The sequence below is a fragment of the Staurois parvus genome, unplaced genomic scaffold (genome assembly GCF_062004578.1).
Source record: "Staurois parvus isolate SC_StPar_1 unplaced genomic scaffold, SC_StPar_1.0 ptg000090l, whole genome shotgun sequence".
NCBI lineage: Eukaryota > Metazoa > Chordata > Amphibia > Anura > Ranidae > Staurois > Staurois parvus.
In genome coordinates this window covers 23,335,511-23,348,211 of record NW_028317886.1, presented here as the reverse complement: position 1 = coordinate 23,348,211, position 12,701 = coordinate 23,335,511, and the positions used below count along the sequence as shown (strand labels likewise).

Below are 12,701 nucleotides of genomic sequence, written 5' to 3'. Positions count from 1 at the left end.
GACCATCCCCTCTTCCTCAAAAAACTACACTCTTTTGGCCTCAGCGACTCCACTCTTTCCTGGTTCTCCTCCTATCTATCACAGCACTCCTTCAGTGTTACCTATAATACTGCCACCTCCTCCTCACTCCCTCTCTCTGTAGGGGTCCCCCAAGGTTCTGCCCTTGGACCCCTTCTCTTCTCCATCTACACCTCCTCCCTTGGTCACTTGATAAACTCCCACGGATTCAACTACCATCTCTATGCTGATGACACGCAACTCTATCTGTCTACTCCTCACCTCACCCCTTCAGTTTCCACCTGTATCGCTAGCCTACTAAGCGACATATTGGCCTGGATGGCACTCCACTTCCTCAAACTCAACCTCTCCAAAACTGAGCTCTTAGTATTCCCCCCAGCCCGCGCTACCCCCACTGATTTCACCATAACTATCGCTAACACCATCCTCAGTCCATCCCCTCACACCAGGGTACTAGGGGTAATCCTAGACTGCCATCTGTCCTTCCAGCCCCAGATCCAATCGCTGACAAAATCATGTAGACTTCACCTCCGCAACATCTCCAAGATATGACCGTTCCTAACCCCATAAACCACTAAGCAACTCATTCACTCCCTTGTCATATCACGCCTCAACTACTGTAACTCCCTCCTCATTGGCCTACCTCATCGTAGACTATCCCCACTCCAGTCTATCAGGAACGCTGCTGCCAGACTCATCCACTTCACTAACCGTTCCGTATCCGCCACCCCTCTCTGCCAATCCCTCCACTGGCTCCCAGTTGCCCAACGGAAAAAATTCAAAACTCTGACAATGACATATAAAGCCATCCACAACACTGCCCCAATTTACATAATCGATCTTATCTCTAAATATCACCCAAACCATACACTCCGCTCCTCGCAAGACCTCTTACTCTCTAGCTCCCTTATCTCCTCCTCCCATGCTCGTCTCCAAGACTTCTCCAGGGCGTCACCCATCCTCTGGAACTCCCTACCCCAATCTATCAGATTATCACCTACTCTACTTGCCTTTTGGCATTCACTGAAAACCTTTCTCTTCAGGGAAGCCTATCCTGCCCTCTGCTAATTCTGGTATCCTCTACTCTTCCAACCACTCCATCCCCCACAGTGACTACCTACTGTACCACTCACCCCGCCCTCCTAGATTGTAAACTCCAAGGAGCAGGGCCCTCTAATCCCTCTTGTATTGAACTGTATTGTTACTGTATTGTCTCCCACTATAATGTAAAGCGCTGAGCAAACTGTCGCCGCTATATAAATCCTGTATAATAATAATAATTCAGAAAATACTGGCAGTTCTAACATTTTTCTAGCAGATTTCTACATGTATGTGAGAAATGTCAGAATTGGCCCGGTCTTGTAGTGGTTAAATACCCTCTATATGATAGCATGTTTTATCCCTTTAAAGATCTTGCAAGCACAGAAAAATACCTGTTGAGCTTCCAGTAATGCACCTTATGTGGGCTGACAACACACAGCATTTTTGTGGAATGTGTGTTGTCAGGCCTACCAGTTTTCTTTTCCTGAACAACTCAGGCCCACCTACTCTTCCATCTGAGCAACATAAAGGCTAATCATTCTGTACTACAAGATAACAATTAGGAGGATAAATAAGCTGTTCGAGTTAAAGTAAACCTACCTTGTTTACTTGTATCAACAGGTAAGCATAAAATTAGATACAGTGAATACCTGCTAAACATGCACCATTTAAGAAATATTTACTATGGTAGCAGCCAGAGACATCACTGGCGCATGCACACTGTGCTATCAACGGACGGTGTGCCATCCACTGAGAGAGCCATGCCAAGGCTGTGACTCCCGTGTGCACGTGCAGGAGTAACGTCATCACAGCTCGGCCAGTCAAACAGTCAAAGCCCACGAACCCAGAAGGAAAACCAGGTGATTATGGAAGCCATGTCAGCGGTGACAGTGCGCTGCTGGAGGGCTTTGTTTTAAAGTAAGTCTTTGATAATGTGCTAGTGTGTGAAGCATACTAGCAAATTATGCTATTATTTTGCAGGGGGACATTTTTGCTAATTTTTTTTGGCTTTAACACAGGCAGAGAGTATGAACAGCTCTGAATTTTAATATGATCTACAGGTATTTCTTATGCTTATTGAACAGATATAACAACTGCTTTCAACGGTATATTCAAAGTATAACTAAAGGTAAAACCTTTTTTTTTTTTGTTTTGGATTGAGCGGAGTGTGATTAAAACCCCTGGTTAAGGAGATTCACCCTCTCTGTTTATTCTGTTTATTGTTATCCTTGACAGTGAATGTAAAGGAAAATCCCAAAGTTTAGATTGTTCCCAGAAAAGTAAATGAGTGGAAATCTTCAATGAGGATACTAGTTCTGGTGACCTAGGGGCTGCAATAAATTCCCTTAATTTGCAGGGATTCCTGTATGACTGTATGGGACAGATGGTGAAAAAAAATCTGAAAGGGTTTATAACCTTCCCTTGTTCTATCCAAAATGAAAAAAACGTTTTGCCCATAGTTCTACTTTAAAAGAACAAAATCAAATAAGAAAAGTTTGTTATTAGGGTTTACATACACTTTAAGCTAGTCTAAGAGCAACAAACATCATCGTCAGGGATGGTTTCATTCCATAGGCAGAGAAAGCATTGCATATGAAGAAGACTTTTTCAGGAAATAAAAATGTGAGCTTGGGACCTTAAGAACAGATTCAGAAGGAGCAGACTGGGACTCAGAAGCAGCCCTGACATATCAAACAAAATACCCAGGGGCATGCCTTGGGGGGTATTACCAGTGCCTAGAACCCTCCATAAAAAGCTTCCCCCGTCCATCTCAAACTAGCTTTCCTGTCCTGAGAAGCCTTGTCACTGAGCTCTGAGTATAATGTCTGCAAGCTACGCTACCCACACACTACGGTACAATTTCTCTCCCTCCCTGGCAGCTACATAAATATTTCAGTGACCAGTGCAAGAAAAAGATGACTAGAAAGAAGACAGCTTACCACTTCTCCAGCCACCTCTTCCTCACACTGCCATTACACTCATCACTGGCATTATACTGGCACTAGGATCTCAGTGACAAGACTTCTGCCATGTCTACCTGATGACTGAGAGGCTCCTCTGTCTTCAGCATGTCCAGCATTTGTGATGCCCTACAGCAAACGTGTGCCACAGGTCATTAACAAAGGGCTGAAAACGCAGTAAGAAGACATCCTACTTGTATCCACTATTGACCAGATCAAAATTCTTTTACTATCTGAAGGCAGTGAATCTATTTCAGAGTTTCTATTGGTCATTTGCCTGTCTGCAACAATTATCAGCTAACAGAAATGAATCGGCTACATGCAGCAGGCAAAGTTTGACCAGAATACTGCAGAACTATAAGAACTCTTCCTCTTTTTCCTTGTCAATCATGTACTACTATTCCTGGTCACAATAATTACATTTGGGTGAAAAAAGGACAACCAGTAAAGATCTGCAACTATAAAGATACGTGAACAGACCTGATTGTGCTTCATAGAACAGTTTACAGAAAATCACATGCAGATACTTTAATATAGTATGTGTGTTATGTGTTTCCAATATCTCATATATGTGCCTGCTGTACCATGTACTTGTATGAACAAGTATTCTGCTCTCTTTGTATCGCTTCCTTTGTTTGAAATCCCTGGTGTTCCTGCCAGCCTCTCTGCTTTCCTATTAAAAACTGACCACACTATACAGGAGAGCCCAGCACGGTTAATTCTATGGCTTTGTCGGGAACTCACTGTGCTCTTCTCTCATGATTAAACTTCTGCTCACCCCACAACCATTCACTGGGAAGATCAGTGTGCAGCTATTTCTCCTCCCCTAGCTCTTAAGCAGCCGAGAACAGAAGGAATGTGATCACTTATAAAAAAAGGGAAAAAAGTATTTATTAAATGTTTTGACTTTCATTTCTATTTTACGAAAGATAGGTTGTTTTATATGGTGAGGGTTTAAACATATTTTAAAGCAGAACTTCACTCTCGCAATCAACATTGGCTACTTACTTGTTACTTGTTTTAAATGTTTCTACATTCCTTCAGTTACTTCCTGGTTTACAGGCTTAGGCAAATGTTGTCATACCTCCCAGGAGTCTTCGGGAGGGGAGAAGGGGTTTTCTCAGCTAAGCACACCCTCCCCCGCCTGCATGCCTGTGCTAAAGGCAGATGGATTTCAGGAAGTAAATGCTACATGAATCATCTGCCCTTACTCTAGATGGCCATGGCCAGAAATGCTAGGGGAGTATTTTTCAAAGTGATTTCTCAACAAAGTAAAGCATGCAGACATGGATGGATGGGTGAGTTTGGTTTGAATATTAAGAATGAATTAAATAGCCTTTTTGGTTTGTGGTACACGGATGCAATGTAGTTCTGCTTTAAGGTTACCTGGGTCTGGATACTGTAACATATATACAAGTATTCATAGTATGCTCCTCTCTGCTACAATCCTTTGCAGCCCGAGTGATCTCTGGGAACATTAAACAGCACTACCACCTTCCAAAGTTTTGTGGATTTCCCCTAGCATTCTATGGACCTGATATCTTTTAAATGCGAGAGGGGGTAAGGGAAACAACAGATCAGAAAAATGACTGTCCTTTATTCTGGTGCATAGGAAATATTGACCTGATAACCTGTCAATTAATACATACGATATCTCACAGAAGTGTGTACACCCCTCACATTTTTGTAAATATTTTATTCTATCTTTTCATGTGACAATACTGAAGAAATTACACTTTGCTACGATGTAAAGTAGTGAGTGTACAGCTTGTATAACAGTGTAAATTTGCTGTCCCCTAAAAATAACTCAACACACAGCCATTAACCAATTCAATACCGTGCAATTTTACACCTTCCTGCCCAGGACAGTTTTCAGGTTTCAGAGCTCTCACACTTTGAATGACAATTGCGCTGTCATACAACACTGTACCCAAACTAAAATTTTATCATTTTCTTCACACAGCTAGAGCTTTCTTTTGGTGGTATTTAATCACTGCCGGGGTTTTTATTTTTTGCTAAATTAACAAAAAAAGACCAAAAAGTTTGAAAAAAACACGTTTTTCTTTGTTTCTGTTATAAAAGTTTGCAAATAAATAATTGTTCTTCATAAATGTAGGCCAAGATGTATTCTACTACATGTCTTTGGTGAAAATAACTCAAATTAGGATGTATTTTTTAGTTTGTAGGAACGTTATAGAGTTCACAAACTATGGTATAGATCAGCGTTTTTCAACCACTGTGCCGCGGCACACTAGTGTGCCGTGAGATATTGTCTGGTGTGCCGTGGGAAAAATTGCAATTTCATCCGTAACATGTGGCCTCGGCTCACAAATAGACCAATCATTAGAACATCAATGGGCAAACTACGGCCCGCGGGCCGTATACGGCCCCGCGGACCTTTTAATCTGTCAGGATGATCTGTCCCCCTCGACGTATCTGCGCATGTGCCGGAGATCGCCGATCGGCTGCTAATGCCTGAAACTGGCACATGCGCAGATACGTCGAGGGGGACAGATCCTCATAGGAGACAGATTTTCATGCTACACCGGAACGGCGAGAGGAACGCGCGGAGCAAAGGTAAGTGAATTGACACAGGGGGGCTTGGGGACTTAATATGGGGGATGAATTACTATGGGGGATGAATTACTATGGGGGATGAATTACTATATGGGGGATGAATTACTATGGGGGATGAATTACTATGGGGGATGAATTACTATAGGGGGGATGAATTACTATGGGGGATGAATTACTATATGGGGGATGAATTACTATGGGGGATGAATTACTATATGGGGGATGAATTACTATACTATATACTATAGGTAAATTTTTTTAACATTTTCTAATGGTGGTGTGCCTCGTGATTTTTTTCATGAAAAAAGTGTGCCTTTGCACAAAAAAGGTTGAAAAACACTGGTATAGATCTGAATATTGATCAATCCTGAAGTACTGACAGCCAATCTAATTTCTTGAGGTCCAAGAATGTCAGAACAGTACATATATACCCCAAATGACCCCTTTTTGCAAAGTAGACAGTCCGACGTACTTCATAAGAGGCATGGCGAGTTTTTTGAAGTTGTATTTTTTTGTTATAATTTTTCGGAAAATGAAAAAATAAAAAAAATTATTTTCACTATTTTTTTTTTACATACTGTCACCAGTGCAGTACAGCGTCATCATATAACTGGCATGGCGGTGATCAGGGACACTGACTGGTGACAGTATGAAAAAAAAAATATATATATTTTATTTTTATTTTTTTTATTATTTTTTATTAAATTTTTTTAAGATTTTTTTTTCATATTTCACTATGACCAAAGTAGTACAATGTTACCATAGTAACATTGTACTACTTTGGGGAAGTGATCAGTATTTTTTTTTTACACAATTTGCTTATAGCAAAGAATTACTTTGCTATAAGCAAGCATTTACCTGGATGACATCGATTCATTCAGGTTTTTTTTTGTTTTGTTTTTTTGTGCTTAGCTGTGATTTGGCCACAGCTAATCACATGACATGTGCATGTGATTAGCTGTGACCATTCACAGCTAGACACTAGTATACAATGGATGGCATGAATGAAGCCATCCATTGTATACAACTGTCATGTGACCTGCTGTGATTGGTCACAGCAGGTCACATAGAACCGGCAACGGGGGCCGATACTCAGATCTGTCATCGGCCGTGTCCGAGGTACACGGCCAGTGACAGATCGTGCCGCTGCGCAGCTCTGCAGGAGCGCAATCTGCGCATGTGCAGGAGGACGCCATATGGCGTCCACCCGGAACGCTGATGACATTTGCCGGCCGCCATTCGGCCATAGGGCGGGCGGCAAATGGTTAATGTCTAAACCGCTGGCAACAAAGGTGAGTACACCCCTAAGTGAAAATGTCCAAATTGGGCCCAAACTGTCAGTATTTTGTGTGGCTACCATTATTTTCCGGCACTGCCTTAACCCTCTTGAGCATGGAGTACACCAGAGCTTCACAGGTTGCCACTGGAGTCCTCTTCCACTACTCTACGACGACATCACGGAGCTGGTAGATGTTAGAGACCTTGTGCTCATCCACCTTCCATTTGAGGATGCCCCAAAGCTGCTCAAAAGGGTTTAGATCTGGAGACATGCTTGGCCGGTCCATCACCTTTACCCTCAGCTTGTTTAGCAAGGCAGTGGTCATCTTGGAGGTGTGTTTGGGGTCTTTATCATGTTGTAATACTGCCCTGCGGCCCAGTCTCCGTAGATGGGATCATGCTCTGCTCCAGTATGTCACAGTACATGTTGGCATTCATGGTTCCTTCAATGAACTGTAGCTACCCAGTGCTGGCAGCACTCATGCAGCCCCAGGCCCTGACACTCCCACCACCATGCTTGACTGTAGGCAAGACACACTTGTCTTTGTACTCCTCACCTGGTTGCCGCCACACACGCTTGACACCATCTGAACCAAATAAGTTTATCTTGGTCTCATCAGACCACAGGACATGGTTCCAGTAATCTATGTCCTTAGTCTGCTTGTCTTCAGCAAACAGTTTGCGGGCTTTTTTGTGCATCATGTTTAGAAGAGGCTTCCTTCTGGGACGACAGCCATGCAGACCAATTTGATGCGGTGTGTGCTGTATGGTCTGAGCACTGACAGGCTGACCCCCCACCTCTTCAACCTCTGCAGCAATGCTGGCAGCACTCATACGTCTATTTCCTAAAAACAACTTCTGGATATGACGCTAGGCACGTGCACTCAACTTCTTTGGTCGACCATGGCGAGGCCTGTTCTGAGTGGAACCTGTCCTGTTAAACCGCTGTATAGTCTTGGCCACCATGCTGCAGCTCAGTTTCAGGGTCTTGGCAATCTTCTTATAGCCTAGGCCAACAATTCTTTTTTCAGATCCTCAGAGAGTTCCTTGCCATGAGGTGCCATGTTGAACTTCCAGTGACCAGTATGAGAGAGTGAGAGCGATAACACCAAATTTAACACACCTGCTTCCCATTCACACCTGAGACCTTGTAACACTAACAAGTCACATGACACCGGGGAGGGAAAATGGCTAATTGGGCCCAATTTGGACATTTTCACTTAGGGGTGTACTCACTTTTGTTGCCAGCGGTTTAGACATTAATGGCTGTGTGTTGAGTTATTTTGAGGAGACAGCAAAATTACACTGTTATACAAGCTGTACACCCACTACTTTAAATTGTAGCAAAGTGTCATTTCTTCAGTGTTGTCACATGAAAAGATATAATAAAATATTTACAAAAATGTGAGGGGTGTACACACTTCTGTGAGATGCTGTATGTTGGACATCATGTTCTATTAGCGTTGTCAGTATTCATGTGCAAGTGTATGTTTTCCAGCTATGGTTTATCTAATATTAATAAACACATGTTTTCCATCCAGACCTTATTAAAAAACAAATCTTATAACAGAATCTACAGAAGTCCTGAGGGAAGCTTACAGCCACCAATAAGACCTGGGGGCAGGATTTTGCAGTCAGATATAAATGTACATTTTGTTAAAGATGACCATATTTGTGAAATGTATTTGTGGACCTCTTACAGCTTTCCTGACTAGCATCCCCTTTGTCTACTGTAAACTGCTATCATTTTGTTTTAGTACTAAGTGAAGTGGAAAAAAAACTGTTCTGGTTAAAGTAATACTCCAACCTAAATATATTTTTTAGTTATGAAAGCAATACAGAATGTTAAAGCTGAACTCCAGCCAAACAACTAAATACAGCAATGAAACACATGAGAGGGTTTTACCACCTAAAGTATTCAAATTTCTGCCCATTTAGGTCTCCAATTTACACAAACCCAGCTGAAACCACAGCCAAGGAGAAGATACAACTTTCTCTGTGTCAATTAAGGGGTAAAACTGTGTCTTCTGTCCATCCCCAGTGTGCACATCGGACAGTGAAAGAGCAACACAAGTCCAAAAATGTTGAGCAAAGCACCAGGAATTTAGGAAGCTCCTATAACCCCTGTGATTACAGTACTTGATCTACCCTGCACGGTTTCAGGTATTAGTGGATAATGAAGCCAATTTCTACGACACCCCCATCTCTGCCACTGAATGACTGGACCAGCACTACAGAAAAAGAAATGCATCTATCTTTTCTTTCCCACTAGATCTGTGTTTGGTCCTTTTTGCTTCACCTGGCTCAATAGGCTGTTGTCGCCTCATATGGTCCAAGCTATATTATCTTCATTAGAGCCATACTTTCTGCTAATTTTTTGTGGGACTGACCCCACTGGGGGTTTGAAAGTATACTCTATCTACCTGTATGCCACTGTTGTTGAACCTCACTCTCTTCTCATGTGCCTTCCTGTATACCATTGAGTCTTGTTTCTGACAGGGTGGGCTAAGCATAATGAGCTGGTGAAAAACTGGATACTCCCTGTTTCCCTCCTGCATGGAGCTTAATCCCCTACCACGACCTATGGTGCAACTATCATCCTATGGAGCAATTCCAATCCTCCTCTTATGGGGTCCCTGCTGCTGCTCCTGACTCCCCCTCTTTGGAGAGTGCCCCATTGGAAGACACTTCCTATGGGGGCACTTGTTAGGACTCGAACCAGAGCCACACTGCCTGTGTCTACAGACACAGACATCACGGCACAGCCCCGTCCCCTGCTCACTTGTCACAGAATTTGATTGACAGCTATCAATCTGCCCTGTGAGAAGGGAGAGAGCGGAGAGAGATGCTGCCCAAGAGATCAAGATCAGCCTCAGGTAAGTATAAGGGGGGTTGTGGGGATCCTGTAGCACAAAGGTTTTTACCCTAATACAGAGAATGCATTAGAGTGGAACTTCACTCGTTCAGTCAACACTGACTATTTTACATTTTTTTCTTACTTCCTGGCCTAGGTGAATGATGCCATACATCCCAGGAGTCTTCAGAAATGGAGGAAGGGAGGATGGATTTTTTTCAGCTAAGCATATACTCCTGCATGCAGGCCACGCCTAGGAGCAGCTGGATTCCAGGAAGTAAATGCTACATGAATCATCTGCCTTTACTCAAGATGGCTGCATCCAGAAATGCTAGTGGGTGTTTTTCAAAGATAATTCTCAGCAAAATAAAGCATAGAGACATGAATGGATGGGGAAGTTTGCTTTGAATATTAAAATGAAATAGCATTTTTAGTTTGTGGTGCTTAGATGCAGCGTAGTTCCACTTTAAAAAGAAATTTGTCTGAAGCTCCATTAAAAAATTGAGCAACCTTTTTGTCTTCTTGCACTGAGTGTCCACCAGCACCAGGTATCTGAAACACGTCAATTTAATATGATCATCAAGTACCCAGATGCAGTATAGAGCATAAGCAATGCTGACACTGCAGTCTAAGCCTATTTTAATGCCAAGAGCAGGTATTGTTTCTACAACTCTAATTCCAAAAAAGTTGGGACAATGTGTAAAATAAAACATAAAACAGAATACAATGATTTGCTTATCCCATAAACCCATATTTTATTCACAATAGAAAATAGAAAACATATCAAAAACTTATCAAATATTTAAACTAAGAAAATGTACGATTTTCAGAAAAAAATGTTATTTTGAAATTGATGTGTCAAAAAATTTGGGACAGGGCAACAAAAAGCTGGCAAAGTAGCAGCTGGAAGAACATATTGTAACTAATTAGGTTAACTGGCAACAGGTCAGTAACATGATTTGATATAAAAAGAGCATCTTAGAGAATCAGAGTGTCTCAGAAGTAAAGATGTGCAAAGGTTCACCAACCTGTGAAAAGCTGCGTCTACAAATTGTTGAACACTTTATTGTTCCTCAAGGTAAAACTGCAAAGACTTTAAATATATAATCAACTATGATACATAATTTCATTAAAAGATTCTGAGAATCTGGAGAAATCTCTGTGCAAGGGCCAAGGCCAAAACACAGTACTGGATGCCCGTGATCTTCAGCCCCTCAGATGGCAGTGCATTAAAAACAGGCATGATTCTGTGATTAATATCACTGCATGGGCTCAGAGATACTTCCAAATATCACTGTCTATGAACACAGTTCGCTGTGCCATCCATGCATCAATGCAAGGTAAAGCTCAACCATGCAAAGAAGCCATATCTGAACATGATTCAGAAATGCTGCTGTCTTCTCTGGGCCAAAGCTCATTTAAAATGGTCTGATGCAAATCTGAGTCTGTGGTCAGACAAATGAAAATTTTGCATTCCTTTTGGCAACCATGAGTGCTATGTCCCCCAGGCCAAAGAGGAAAGGGACCTTCCAGTATGTTATCAGCTCTCAGTTCAAAAGCCTGCATCTCTGATGATATGGGGGTACAGTATATTAGTGCATATGGAACAGACATCTTGCACATCTGGAAAGGCACCATTAATGCTGAAAGATATTTCCAGGTTTTAGAGCAGCATAAGGTCAGGTAAGAATGGGACAACATTCCTCTCCCAAAACTCAAGCGCATGGTCTCCTCAGTCCCCAAATTTTTACGGTGTGTTGTTAAAAGAAGAGGGGATTCTACACCATGGTAACACATGGCCCTGTATTATACACCAAACCTACCATACCCCTCAAACGTTTTAACTGGCACAGGAGGAACTCCTCCCATGCCAGCATTGTGAAATTGATAAGGGCACCCGGATACACGTTATGGAAATGTCCCAAGCTTATTAGATATTGGAGTCTTGGTCTGGCTACTATTAATATGATATTTCTTACTAACCTGCTGCCTGACCCCAGGATATGTGTTTACTAGAATGGTTAGACTAGGATACACCCCACACACATAAACGGGTATCCTACATTTACTGTTTATAGCATGCAAGCTCATTGCCCAGAAGTAGATTTCCCTAGCCCCCAAACTCATTCCTTATGGGTGACAGTGGTAAATGAAGTTTTAATACTAGTACATCTAGTACACCAGCATATGGCTTGCCCCATTAAATGAATAAAACTGTGGGATAACTGGCTGGAGACCCTAAAAATGGCCCCTCCTTAATTTGGGACAGACACTTAAGACGTATATTTGACCTATGGAGTAATAACTGCATATTTATTTAGCACGCTAGCAAACAACTGACAACACACAAACTTTATTGGACTTTCTGTGTGCATACTTTATTGCAGTTCCAGATCACCACACATAAACTTGTGACGATCTGTTAAGGAAGATTCAGATTAGACTCAATGGAAAATGGAAGAGCCCCAGTGTTCGTTTGATACATAGCATGCAGGACAAGCTCACTCCCTGAGGTACAGATATGGATCTTGATTTATACTCAAATGTGCTCACATAACAACTTGGCAAGTGACAGTTTTATATCTGTATTTTTTAAATTGACCTGTTTTGCCATTTCTCTGTATGTAATGTAAAATTTAGCTCAGATTGTACTCTCCTTGAGGCTTAGGGACTGATGTGAATGTACAATATATATGTAAAACGCTGCGATGTGCTGGGAGCCTGAGCCAGCTGCTCCTTCCCCGTGCTCCAGTGAGCGCAGAGGGGGCAGAGCAGACAGTGGTGACTGATAGTCACTGCTCACTACTCAGAATGGCTGTGAGAACTGCAGTCATGTGATTGTTCTCACACTTACAGCTGGCGGGGGACAGATGCACCACCGGACCAATGCTGCATCTACCTAGGTAAGTATTATTGTTTTGTAAAAAAATAAATGCCATACTTCTGTTATAAACATTTGATATATTTTCTAC

The 12,701-nt window shown here is 42.2% G+C and overlaps 1 protein-coding gene across 1 annotated transcript in view; it reads right to left on the bottom strand.

Annotated features, from left to right (window-relative positions):
- Positions 1–12,701, bottom strand: part of TTC29 (tetratricopeptide repeat domain 29) — a 339,375-nt gene that overhangs the window by 313,123 nt on the left and 13,551 nt on the right. The window lies entirely within an intron of this gene.